General features: G+C 43.7%; 1 protein-coding gene across 3 annotated transcripts in view; it reads left to right on the forward strand.

Moving 5' to 3' along the window:
• Positions 1-12,440, forward strand: part of LOC109856291 (rho GTPase-activating protein 20-like) — a 175,965-nt gene that overhangs the window by 116,090 nt on the left and 47,435 nt on the right. The gene's annotated exons all lie outside the window — the stretch shown is intronic.

Below are 12,440 nucleotides of genomic sequence, written 5' to 3' on the forward strand. Positions count from 1 at the left end.
CACTTCGAAGTTTAACTTTTCCCGCGCGAATGAAGAATCTAATAAATTTTATTATCTAAAAATCTCTTTAATCGCGTAAAAGATATATATCGATTTTGCACATTTGCAGCATTGAAGATTGATGTTCGAATTATTTTAGTCTCGGGGAGTAAAATGAAAAATAATTAAACACACTCGCTCTTATACAACGATTAGATTCTAAACGCTAAATAGCATCGCGAATTTTAATTTTGACAAGCGAAAATCGAGGATTCCGGAATTCCGCGGCGGAGACCAGTCTATCGAGAATCTTCGCGCGTCCTCCCTTGTCTTCTCCCTATCAACTTCTCTCGTTTCCTTACTCTGCTCCCCCTCGATCTCTCTCTCTTTTGCTCTCTCTTGTTCTCACCATAGGGTGGAGGAGGCACGTGTATCCAGCAGGCACGCATTAAATGCTCACGCACGCACGCACACGCTCGTCGCGTAACGCACAGGACGGCCTTCGCTGCGAATAATTATGTAGAGGATTTTTCAGTCGCTTCGCCACACTTCGCCCTCCACCAGCTTTCTCTCTCTCTCTCTCTTTCTGTCTTTCTTTCCTTTTCTTCTCTCCTTCCCGCGTTTCGTGTCTCTCTTTCTCTCTTTCTATCTCTTTCTCTTCGATCTCAACGAACTGGTCTCGCGGCTTCAAGAGGGAGAGAAGAGAAAAGAAGACTCGCTTGCTCGCTCGTCATCGCGGAGAGTTCGTTCCCCGTTGCACGTCGGGAGAACGATCGGTACGCACACCGCGACGAACTGCCGTCGGACTGGTTCGGAACAGGAACAAGAGGCGCTTCTTCGCGTTGCCGGTTGCAAGACGTTCTCGGGGATGTGAGACGTCTACCTGGCGAATCCTGCTAAGCGTGAATTTAAATATCCCTCGTTACCCGTTCGAGATTTCTTCCGGTATCAGAGCCGCTTGTTTTTTTTTTTTTTTTTTTTTTTTAAGCGGCTCTTTACATCGGGAATTACAAACGATTCTTGCGTGAATGAATTGAGCGTCTTGTCTACTACTTTAATATCAAGAAACATATAATCCCCCGCACACAGATTAAAACTTTTCAAACGTGATGAAATAATGAAAATGTCAAAGGATAATCATGTGTGTAAATTCTGCCGCGTTAAGATCCACCAGAAGAACAATCACGTAAGTCTTTTGTAGGAGTCAAAAGGTTAAGAGTGAAAATAAATTATTATACGCAATATTCTTAATATTAAACGATGAAAACTATAAAGAACTTATTAGTGATTGTGTAAAATGTAAGAAAGAGGCGTACACCTCAAATTACAACAACGATTTTTAATGTTATTCTCGGCTATAATTTTTCTCCATCTTTTGCGCGATGATCTCTCTATTTTATCTTTATAAAATTCTCGCATAAATAAACGCCTCACACGGTTGTATTTTGCAAGGACATTGGCAATCGATCTATCGAACTCTCTCTCTCTCTTTCTTACTCTCTCGCGAGCGCGCGCTTTTTTCACTACTTCAATCGTGTCAGCATCGCAAATACATGCGAGTCTCGCCTCGCCGCTGACAAATCGACGGATACGCATCGATGAAAAATTATCGCGCAATTCTCGCCGCGGGAATCGCGTGACATTCCGGCGTCTTGTTTCTTCGTGTTCGAGACGCAACGGGAAAACGATCGGAAAAACAAGGAATTAACGCGCTCTACGCGCGTCTGCGCAAAAGAGAAAAAAACCGCAATCTCCGCGACCATTCACTCGCGCGATTTTTTCCCGACGTATTCGTCCCCGCAATAATTCATCGCTAATGTCGCGCCAACTGGTTTCGATTGAATACCCACTGCGATGGTTTTTTTAACGATCGAAGGAGAACATCCCTCTTGCGCGTCACGCAAGCGCATTCCCGCCCTTTCTGAATCTCGATTCACCTTCTTTCACCCTTGCTTTTTTTTTAGCTCGTTTATAAATATTACATTACCGAGTAAAATAATTCCCTTGTAACATTTCCGACCGTTTCTTCTTTCTCTCCTTCTCTCTCTCTCTCGCGAACTTCATCTCGGTCGTTGTAAAAGCGCGGCGGATAATTGGACGAGATGCGAGACGGAATGCAGGTGCATTTGTCTACGGTACCACTGCGCGAGAGTGCATCTCTCTCTCTCTCTTTCTTTCTTTCTATCTCTTTCTCTCTTTCTATCCGTTCGCGCTTCGTGTTCTCTTTTCTGCTTTCTTTCTCCGACTGGACCGATGCGCAAATTAAGGGTGATTCCGGTCGAGCGGAATTGCCGTTTCGCATGAAACGACCGCGCGGTTGCTTCGTTTTCATTTTCTTCTTTTTTTTTTTTTCTTTTTATTCCTTCTCTTCTTTCTTTGCGTCTCGCTAACCCCCGGAATCGTCCTCGTTTGCAGAGGGGGTTTCGGTATTGAAGCGCTTTTATTAAAGCGCCGTAAATCGTGCGGCTTAAATATCCACTTTGTCTTGGAAGCTTTATTCCGAGTTTGATTTTCTCATCTTATTACCGCGGCGCCGATTCTTGTCGCCGGGAAATTCTCACGTTCACGATATAATCGCGAAATTTTATTTTTCTGAATTTGTTATACCACGGGGAAAATGTAACATAAAATTAAAAAAATGTAAACGACTCGAGAGACTAACAACCGATACGTTGCCTTATGACGCGAAGATAGATCTCGATCGATTTTGCAAACAGCAACTTTCGAGGTTTTTCGCGCGCGCTTTAAATCCCCGTATTTACTCTATTCCGCGGGGTTGTGATTATTAGCAAATTATAACGTTGTAAATTTCCGTAAATATATTTTGACCTTCCTCCGCGCGCGTGATAGCTCGAGGGATTCTTGTTCGAACCGATGCCGTAGGCGAGGCTTCACTTTCGTAGTAGCTGGCAGGTGCAATCCGACAGATGCGTTTCTTTTCGACTTCCCTGCGGTAACAAAAGACGAGGGAATTACTCTCTCTCCTCCTCGGAAGTTTTGTCTGCCATTCAATTGAAAAGAGTACCTCATTTGTGTCCACAAGTAAGAATAAACACACGATCTCTCTCTCTCTCTCGTAAGCGCAATGTAACGGTTCTTTTTTTTTTTTTTTTTTTTTTTTTTTTTTTTTTTTCAAAAAGGTTGGCGCATACACACAAGTGAGTTTTATTTCCTCTCTGACAGAATTTCAAACAAAACGCAAATTACACCTTTTGCATACATTATGGGAATAATACCGCGCACTCCGAAAGCACAGTTTTTTTTATTTCCAGACGTTTACTCATATTAGAAAAATTTTTGACACCTATATTCGTGTATCCGATATGTGCTATCGGAAATATTATGTCTCACGATGGTAAATTCAGAAACTAAATAAAACTTTTATGAAGTTTATATACGTACTGGGTGATGTTTTAAAATCTACGATTTTACGATCATTCCGTCTAGACAGACGTGGGTAGTTTTGTGTTCGAGTCGTGTAAGATAAAGAGGCGCCTTCGAGTTCAACAGCACTTTAGTGCGTTATATGCTGACGGCTAATATTATGGACGATTAGCGCCGGTCACGTTTTCTCACGTGCGCAAACACACGGCCGATTTGTTTTTCCGTCGGTCGATCCAGCGAAGGCTGGAAAAACATCTTTGCGTTGTTTCCTTTTTGGTATCGGCCAAATCAAACAGCATCTCTCAGGAGGAGCGTTTACTTTCGAAATGGCAGTTCACCATCGACGGCGAACTAAAAATACTTTTCAGTTTCCGAGCGAGCGTTGAAAAAACGTTGATTTGCGTACGCTGGACGCATGTGCGAGAAAATTGCGCGGATGTTGTCTCTCAAAAGACTATTAATCGACTATTAAAATTGCCACGGGTTAAATGTAACGGCAATAAATGTAAAGTTTGTGCAGCGCGCGCGCGCATATGAGTGAAGGAATCGAAATTGATTGTCCGGAATTATAAAACCAAGTGGAACAGTAGCTATAAAATTTGTGGAAAAAAATACATACTATTTTATACATTGGTCAAGTAACTTTTTTATTAGTTATTCATATTACATCGTTACAGCGACTTGCGGACTGACTTGCTGTTATTTTTTTTTGTTTCAGGTGAGCGTTCTTTCACGTCACAAACTGGTTCGCGTCATCATCGGTAGTGTATATGTATATATATATATATATGTGTACAAGTACAGTTTAATTCATCAGCAAATTAAAATAATTGGCCCGCGCGACAAGTCACGCACGTGCATCAACGTTTTTACTTCACGTGATTGCAAAGTACCCGGGGAGAGAAGAGTAATATATAAGAAATTCTAAATAAAACGAACACGTCACAATTACATGTGATACAAAAATCGGAACAAATTTCGGAATAAGGTTTTTATCGTTTAATCGTTTCATGAATAATCTCTGCTCGAAAAAACCGTCAAAAAAAAGTCGGTAATTTGAATGATATGTCGATATCGCGAAGATATATATATATATATATATCTCTTTTTTTCTCAAAGAAAGGGTGCTTTTATATTTCTTTTTTCCTGTTTGCATCAGTTAAACACGGGATTAAATGCATTTGAATGAGCGACAGCAGATCTCGAAAGAAGAATCGTCCGTGAGTAAAGTATTACCTCAATGCTCGCGGCGCGTAATCTCTTCTTAATGGCGAGCGCGGTTGATCGTCCCTCTTGAGTCCGCGATTATGGCACCCTCTTTACGCTCTTATGGGGAGGACATTACGGCCCCGAGGACACAAGCCGACTTTCTTCGTGACAGCGTCGCTTTAATAAATTCAAGCTGGCGTCGCACCTGCGCGATATATCGAAGACAGATCCAAGCGGATCTAATAGACTGCAGGACGATGAGGAACGCACACGAGAGAGATCTTCGGTTATAGGGATAGATCGAATTACCGATGATTCGTTCTACTAGACCCGCGTAAAACTATTCTCTCCCGCCTCGAATTTCAAATGTTCGCCGCGCGCATGACAAAGCCTCACACGATGAATAGGCGAGATCGCGTTTACGGATGAAGTGGTTATTGACGCTACGCGATATCCGAGATTCATCGCGGTTAATAGAGAAATTGTGTGAGGATAGGCACTCGAGTAGAACACGTTGAGTTCACGGTGCCGGAATACCATGTTTTTTACTTGGAATTTTTTTCTCCAAAACTCAGTAATTTACGAATGTTTTTTCTACAGAAGCTGTTTAAAAAGTTTTTTTCTTCTAAATTATATTTGCAATTACCAGTCAATACTCGAATGATACCGGAGTAATTTGAAGGTTTGCCTCGCGCGCAAACAAACGATTAAGCGTGTAAGTATCGTTTTTTAATAATGTCGCGTCGTAATGCCACGTAAAGGTAAGCATTTTTTTTTTCTAACCACTCTTTCCGATCGTCATGTGCCGTTTACATGCAAATTACGGAGACACGGAACTTCGTGTACGAGATTACGGTAAAACGCTTGGAAATCAGCAGTTCCATCCAGTCACATTCTATCGTCGTCGTGACTATCGGGTCGGAGGTCGCGGTTAGTATTGAAGGTCGGTGCGCGGTCGGTCGCGGCAGGTTGTTTAAAGGAGGAGCGGTATAGATCCGGAGGAATGTGTGCCAGCAGTTAGGTCAGCCTCGGGGATGCCTGATTGGCTGGGTCAAGGTCATTGCCTGCCTACCTGCCTGCTTGCCTGCCTGCCTGCCTACCTATCTCTCTCTGAGACGCCGTCGTTCTCACGTGTACTTCTTCCTACATACGTGCGCGCTCACGTGCCATCGACAGATGCCCCCTTCGCGCGCACGTGTGGAAAATCTCGCGTTACGAGATTGTCATCGATCGATTCGCGAAAAAGAAGGGAAATCGCTCACGCGACGAACTTCTTTTCTGCGATGACGAGTCCGCGATTGCGCCGATAGATCGTTACGCGACGTGGTGCAAAAGTCGCGACCGTAATAAGCGATTTACAGAGACCTGAATCGACCCAGAAACATGGGTCTCTCGGGTTTAGGGTAAATACACGTTGCGAGTCGCCGGATAATGGCGCACAGCTCTCATCGTAATGTTGCTCGGGTATGTCTTAGATTTTGCGTTTAACGATCGCCGTCGGTTGTTTGCGCATTAGTCGCGTAAGAAACATCGAGATGGCGGCGAATGCAAAGTTTGTAGAGCGTGGCTTTTACCCTGGATATCGGTTTTTGCTGTTCGCCGTTTCTGCCGTCGAGACCAGAAAGAGGCGTGGAGATTTTATACTGTTATAAAATTCTCTTTCTACATTATATCGCATATATTTGTGCTCTCGTGTTAATACGAATATGTTGAGATTTGTTTTAAATATTTGTCTTTATTTGCATCGCCGCCTCTTTGGTTGTTTTTTTTTTTTTTTTTCTATCATTTGATGAAGAGACATTCCACAAATTAGAACCGGAGTAGAGACGCGCAGTAATGAAGCAATTAGCAATTAGTCGTGGCAGAGTTTTGTCTGTAACAGAGTTATACATACTTGAGTTTCCACAATCAGCCCGCAATCTGAGACAGGTACAGTTAGACGCTTGACACGTCCCCGACAAGCGACAAGCCTTTACACGTCGTAATTTCGTTCGCGACGGATAGCACACGTGGGCGCTAGTTATACACTCCTCTCTCTCTCTCTCTTCCGCGATTCTCGTAATTAATTTCGCCGGTGTTTACCGCCTTATAACGGCGCGGATAGAAATGACGTTTATCCGATAAAGCGGACAGATACGGAGGTCTACATGGAAATTAATAAAGCTCCGTAAGTCTCCGGTTTCATCGCGCGATAAGAGAATTTCGTTATAAATATTTCTACACCCATATCTCTATTGTGTGTGTTTTTCTCTAAGTTTTAATATTTTTTTTCTGTTTTGTTTCTTTTTTTTTTTTTTAAAGGAAGGATTAATTTTATCTCCGAAATGTCGCCATTTTCACTTCTATAAATATATCCCGGCAGATTGCATATCCGTAATATATGCATAACCACTTGGCGATATCAATATCACCACGTACGTACACCGATATGCTTAAAGCGCGCCAACACAAATACACACGCGCGCGCGCGCGATACCTCACATATCCGCTGAATGCATGACGCAGAGGTTGCGCCCTACCGTTACTCGCGCGATAAACTAAGGTGTACATATTACCGTCGCCAAGATTATGTTCTTGCATAGCGCACCGCGTACGTGGCAGTCGTCGGCCGTATCAAATTCCGTACGCGCAACGCGGGAGCGAGCGAGAGAGAAGGAGAGAAACGTTTACGCGCGCGTATATCCGAGCGCGCGCTCTACGGGCGCTGTTCCTGTTTTACGACACACCGTCGTCCGATTGAACGATTCTATAATTCGATAGATCTGTTGCAAGTCTTCCGGCATACCGAGTGTCTTTCTCGCAAAAAATATCGCTTCCTGAATGTAATTCTAAGAAAATTTTTGTCTCTGTCTCGCACGCGGAAATGAAAATTGATCATCTCCCGATCGACAACGGGATCGTTCGCGATGAGAGAGAGAGAGAGAGAGAGATAAAAAAAAAAAACCTATGTGAGCCATAATCAGAGCATTTTATGTGTTAATGGGATCGTTTTACGCGATTCAATGAGCTTCTTTTGTCGAACGACCGAGTCGCGATTACCGAGAACCGCCTATATACAGCGATTTTTCGCGCTACGTCGTCGGTAGGAGCGTTTGAAAAAAAAAAAAAAAAAAAGAAAGAAAGAACCGCGAACCGATCAAGCGTGATCGAGGAGTACGCTGTAACACGCGTGATCGTGCACAACGGAAGAAACGAGCGATGCTTGCGGTTTATCCGGGACTCCCGGTCGCCTTATTAACCCCCTTAATAGGTCCCTACGGTCGCATTTATCTGTCGTGCATCCGCGAATGCGGTCACTTGGGCTTGTCGATAACTGTGTTTTGATCGAGATTGAACGAGCGCTATATACGCGTGACATGGGCTCTAGAGACGTTTAATATCTGTATATTGGTGCTTTTTATTACTCAATATCGCGCATACCGCCAGTTATCGATTTTGCTTTATCAACATTTCCCAATTGCTCTTTAACTTGTTCGAGAATGTCGATTGCATATCTATTGATTTTACACTTAGAGTTTTTTATTCCACATTTTATTTTCACAAGTTTTTACTTTTTGAACGAAATATAAATTAAATAAAAAAAAGTTTATTTATATATTTTTATGAACTATATCGCGGAATCTCGAAATTTTGTTCGAAGAAACGAACGAAAGAAAGGCTCCGAGAGAGTCCATTATACTTTTTCTGCAATCGTCTAATCGAGTCGATTCTTGCTTTCCTGTCTGGAATAACATCCGGCGAATCGTCGATTCCTCTTTAACGAACGCTTCTTTGTCGGCAATTTATCGGCTTCTCGCGACCGGTCGATCCGAGAGAGCCGGCTACCGTGAAACCCGTAACGCGAGCTTCCTCTTCCTCGAGCCATTGTTCTGCTAAATCCGCGACTAATCGAGCGAGACCGATATAAGCATGATGTCTCGTGAGCGATGGCCACGTTTCCTTTTGGATTTGCTACTTTTCATCACGGCGTTATCTGACACAGTAGCATCTTTAAAGAGGAAGTCGCCGGGCGGAGAGAAGGAGGCGGGGGGAAACATCTAAAAAAATTCAAGACGACGAGAGACTTCTCGAACAAGAAACACAATGTGTGCGAATTGGTTCGTTTTCGAAAACTCGATTTACATGTTGCCTCACGTACCAATGATCCAATTATCGCAACTCTCTCGGAGAGCCTCCCCTCCCGATCAAAATTATGCACAACGAAATCGAGTAGAGGTATTCCGTAAAACCAACATCGCGGATAATCGCAGAGCGGAGGCGGATTTGCGCCGGTCGAGATCAAAGGCTCTCTCTCGCTATAGAGACTCTCTCGTCGCGCTAGAGAGTCACGCCGCCGTCGACGAGATTTCGTTTGAAAATTCGATTACGAAGTTTCACCGCAAACGATCGGTCGCGATCCGCGAAATCGTATACACGCAGAAGAGAGAAGAGGAGCGCTCTAATCCGCCGCGCGACTATTCCGCCGCGCGCCGCCGAGATCTATGATCAGTCGCGTCGTGGCTCGTAATCTCGCGGGGCTTTTTTTCGTCGCTATACTTTCGTGGGCGCGATACTCGAATACCGGAGAGAGTATCCGGAGAAGAGACGCGACCGGCGCAGGCTCGTCGTCGTTAGCCGCGTTCTCTCGGTCCCGGTAATTACCGAAGAGGTGGGCAAGAGGAGAAGGAGGAGACGCCGTTCCCTCTTCGTTTCTTCCACACCGTTTCATCCCCGGAGGCGCTTTTGTGGTCGGGAATCTCGGAGAAACCCCCTCGGGGCACCGCGGCGCGTTACAATCGGCCTATTAGCCGGCGATTCTAGCAATGTGGACGACGAGAAACCCGGGAACGAAACGGGGGTTCGACCTTCCCAAGGCCCCCTCTTTCCCTCATCTCACGCCGCGGCTTAGCCCGGTTAATCTAACTGCGTCCGTAGAAAGTAAGGGGGGTAATCGGTTTTTAAAGTCGACGGTTCTTCTCATCATCTGTGGCCAGCGGTGATATATACAGCAGTTGACAAGAAATCATTAGTCCCCGGCTGTGTTAGTTATCGCGAATAAGCTTCACCGTTAAGAGCGTTGGAATTTCTGATGAGATAATACTTTTTCGAAATTATTTCGCGTGTGTAACTGCGATTACGCAATCTTTCAATATCGTGAAGAAAATATGAGATAAAACGGGACAGGAGCGCTTAGATATAATCCACAAAAACTCAATTTAAAATTTGAACATCCCGCAAATTGCGTTTTTACGTGTCTTGAATACATGAGGATTAATTTATTGCCTGGCGTGGTTACGTGTACAAAAGCAGTAGCTTCAATGATGATATCATCCACGAGTAGGTGGTGTTACAGACAACTTTCACGGAGAAGCTAGGATTATAAAAAAAATTCTAATGTTCTGCTCGTTATCTTTTGTTTTTTTTTTTGGAAACATTCTATCGCGAAGCGAAGTAGCGACCGGGATCGTTTATCGATTCGATCGAGCTGGAACCCGCGTTTATAGATCAATCCTCGTTCTCTTTTTGCCGACTCGCCCCATTCATAGGAACGGTCATACATACACATGATGGTTTCCTGTGAACGCGGACGCAATTGGCTGATGACTTTCGATCGTACTCGACTCGATATCTCGGGCTCGTATCTCGAAAAGTGCACGAGTTGGGATTGTTGCTGCACGTGCTGCCTCCTCTCTTCCGCGTGGCGCGCAAGAAACTACTGTAATAAAGTGCAGCTTGTTTCGCCACTATTATTGCCGCTAAGTTCAATAGCGGTAATATATATATATATATATATATATATAATATATTTTACCCGAACAAAGGGTTGTCAATTATTTATAAGCCATCGAGACTCAACCCGTATCGGGAATATCATTAATGCGAACAATGACACATTAGGATCAAAGACACTCTGTACTTTCGAATGAAAATCCTAATCGAAAAACATTTTCGCATTATATAATCATTCTAAGAAAGACGCACAAAACTCCTGTAAAAGTATATGACAATACATGTATGGAAAAAAAACGATTTGTTAGAATAGCAAGAAGATTAGTTGTTACATGGCCGACTAAAACAATTTGCTCTAAGTTTATTGAATTTTTTCAAAATGTTGTTCCGTTGATGAAACAACCAATTTAGTTGATCTAAGTTTTTTGTTGGCCATACAACAGCAAACCTTTTTTCCGTAAATAAATATTATAATTTTTTCGAACATAGTTTTATGCACCGGAAATATTATTGTGACTAATTGCAAAGACGCTTGTTACACTTTTTGATATTTTCAAAATTTTGATGTGCACGCAAAACACATTAGCACAACGCAATTAATTCAAACGAGTATCTGCATAGTGTGAAAAAAAAAAAAAACTACGTATATCGAATCCGAATTGACGTATAGGTTCAGAAAAGGTTAACGGCGCGCGCGAGGAGTGTAAAACCCGCGCCACGCGCTTTATTACACCGCGAACCGTCGAGTTTAACGCGAATCTAATATACGCGGCCGGGGTTTTAACGGATAATCTGCAACGTCCGTACGGTTCCGCACCGCTCTGTGGAGCGCGCGCGGCCTGCTGCCTCTCGTCCGCATTCCTCGGCCGTTTTACCGTGTTCGTTAAGCCGAGGCACCAGGAAGCGCGGTGCCTCGTTACACCGGCGTCGTATATTCGTCCCCGCCGCGCCGTTTATTTCAATTGGCCAACAATGGACGGCGGAGAGACTCTCCTCCGGGGAGAGAAAGTTTATTACTCCACGGAGTCAACTCGGTTTGATTCTCCTCGCGTCGCGTCGTCTTCCTTCCTCCGTTTCTATTTCTTTATCTTTCGTCTCTTTCTCTTCTCATCTCTCGTTCGTCCTCTTACGCTCGTCGTGAAAGGTGAAGTCGCAGGTGGGATAAATCTGCGAACGAGAGAGAGCGAGCGGAGCGTCTCGGACGTCGTCGAAAGTAGGCGCACCACAGGTGTAACCGGAGTAAGCGCAAATTATTTTCGCTCACGCGGGAACTTTCTTCTCCGGACACACCGGCTCTCCGGCTCTAAGTTTTTTTTCCTGGCATTAACGCGCGGATAATAATCTTTGTCGACTAATGAGATAAAATCATACGTGATTATTCTTCGCAATTATTTTTCAAGTTTCATTAGCTCTCGTCTTAGTGCTTTCTCGTGCATAAGTACTTTTTTTCGCGTATCTCTCGAAACGAGTTGAGGTAAATCTTGAAATTTTTAAGAAAGCCGCAAGCTTTCGACGCCAAATTTCCAGAATCTCTCTCCCAAAATAAAAAGGAACAGCTACGGGAAATTAGTGTAAAATTTCAGCGATAAAATAACGCATAAGATAACGAAGGGTATGTTTTGAGAAAAATTTTACAAGATAGAGAGTTATGGTATTTTTTTAATTTGTTGAATTAACGATATACGTAATCTGCTGCCCGCTATCCTTTAGTGCGCGTCAAAACTCGTAAAATAACGAAGAGGATGTGTTTGAAGAAGTATCTCACTATAAAGATTGAGAGTTGTTATTTCTTATGTTTGTTGGATTATGATACCTGCTTCGGAGACTGTCTGATATCCTTGGGTGGGAGGACTTCTCTCAGATTTCCATCATTTCGAAGAAAAACCGAAGCCCGAAGTCGGACCCTCATTTTTCTTCACCCTATGCCCACCTTTCGTACCGTTACCAATTATTATCGCCGATCCGCGCAGGAATATAACTCCACACGTTTCTTCTCAGAACTGGCACGATTATACACCCGATCGACCCGGTCGGAAATTATTGCTTATCTCTCGAAGACGTACGCGTACATAAAAGTCAAGCGGAGAGTAGTTGCGTGTAAACTCACGCAAGGTTTCGGAAACATAGTCGAGAGAAAACGTGCCGAAAATGAAGATGCC

The sequence above is a fragment of the Pseudomyrmex gracilis genome, unplaced genomic scaffold, assembly GCF_002006095.1.
Source record: "Pseudomyrmex gracilis isolate BER0280 unplaced genomic scaffold, ASM200609v1 scaffold_113, whole genome shotgun sequence".
Classification (NCBI taxonomy): Eukaryota; Metazoa; Arthropoda; class Insecta; order Hymenoptera; family Formicidae; genus Pseudomyrmex; species Pseudomyrmex gracilis.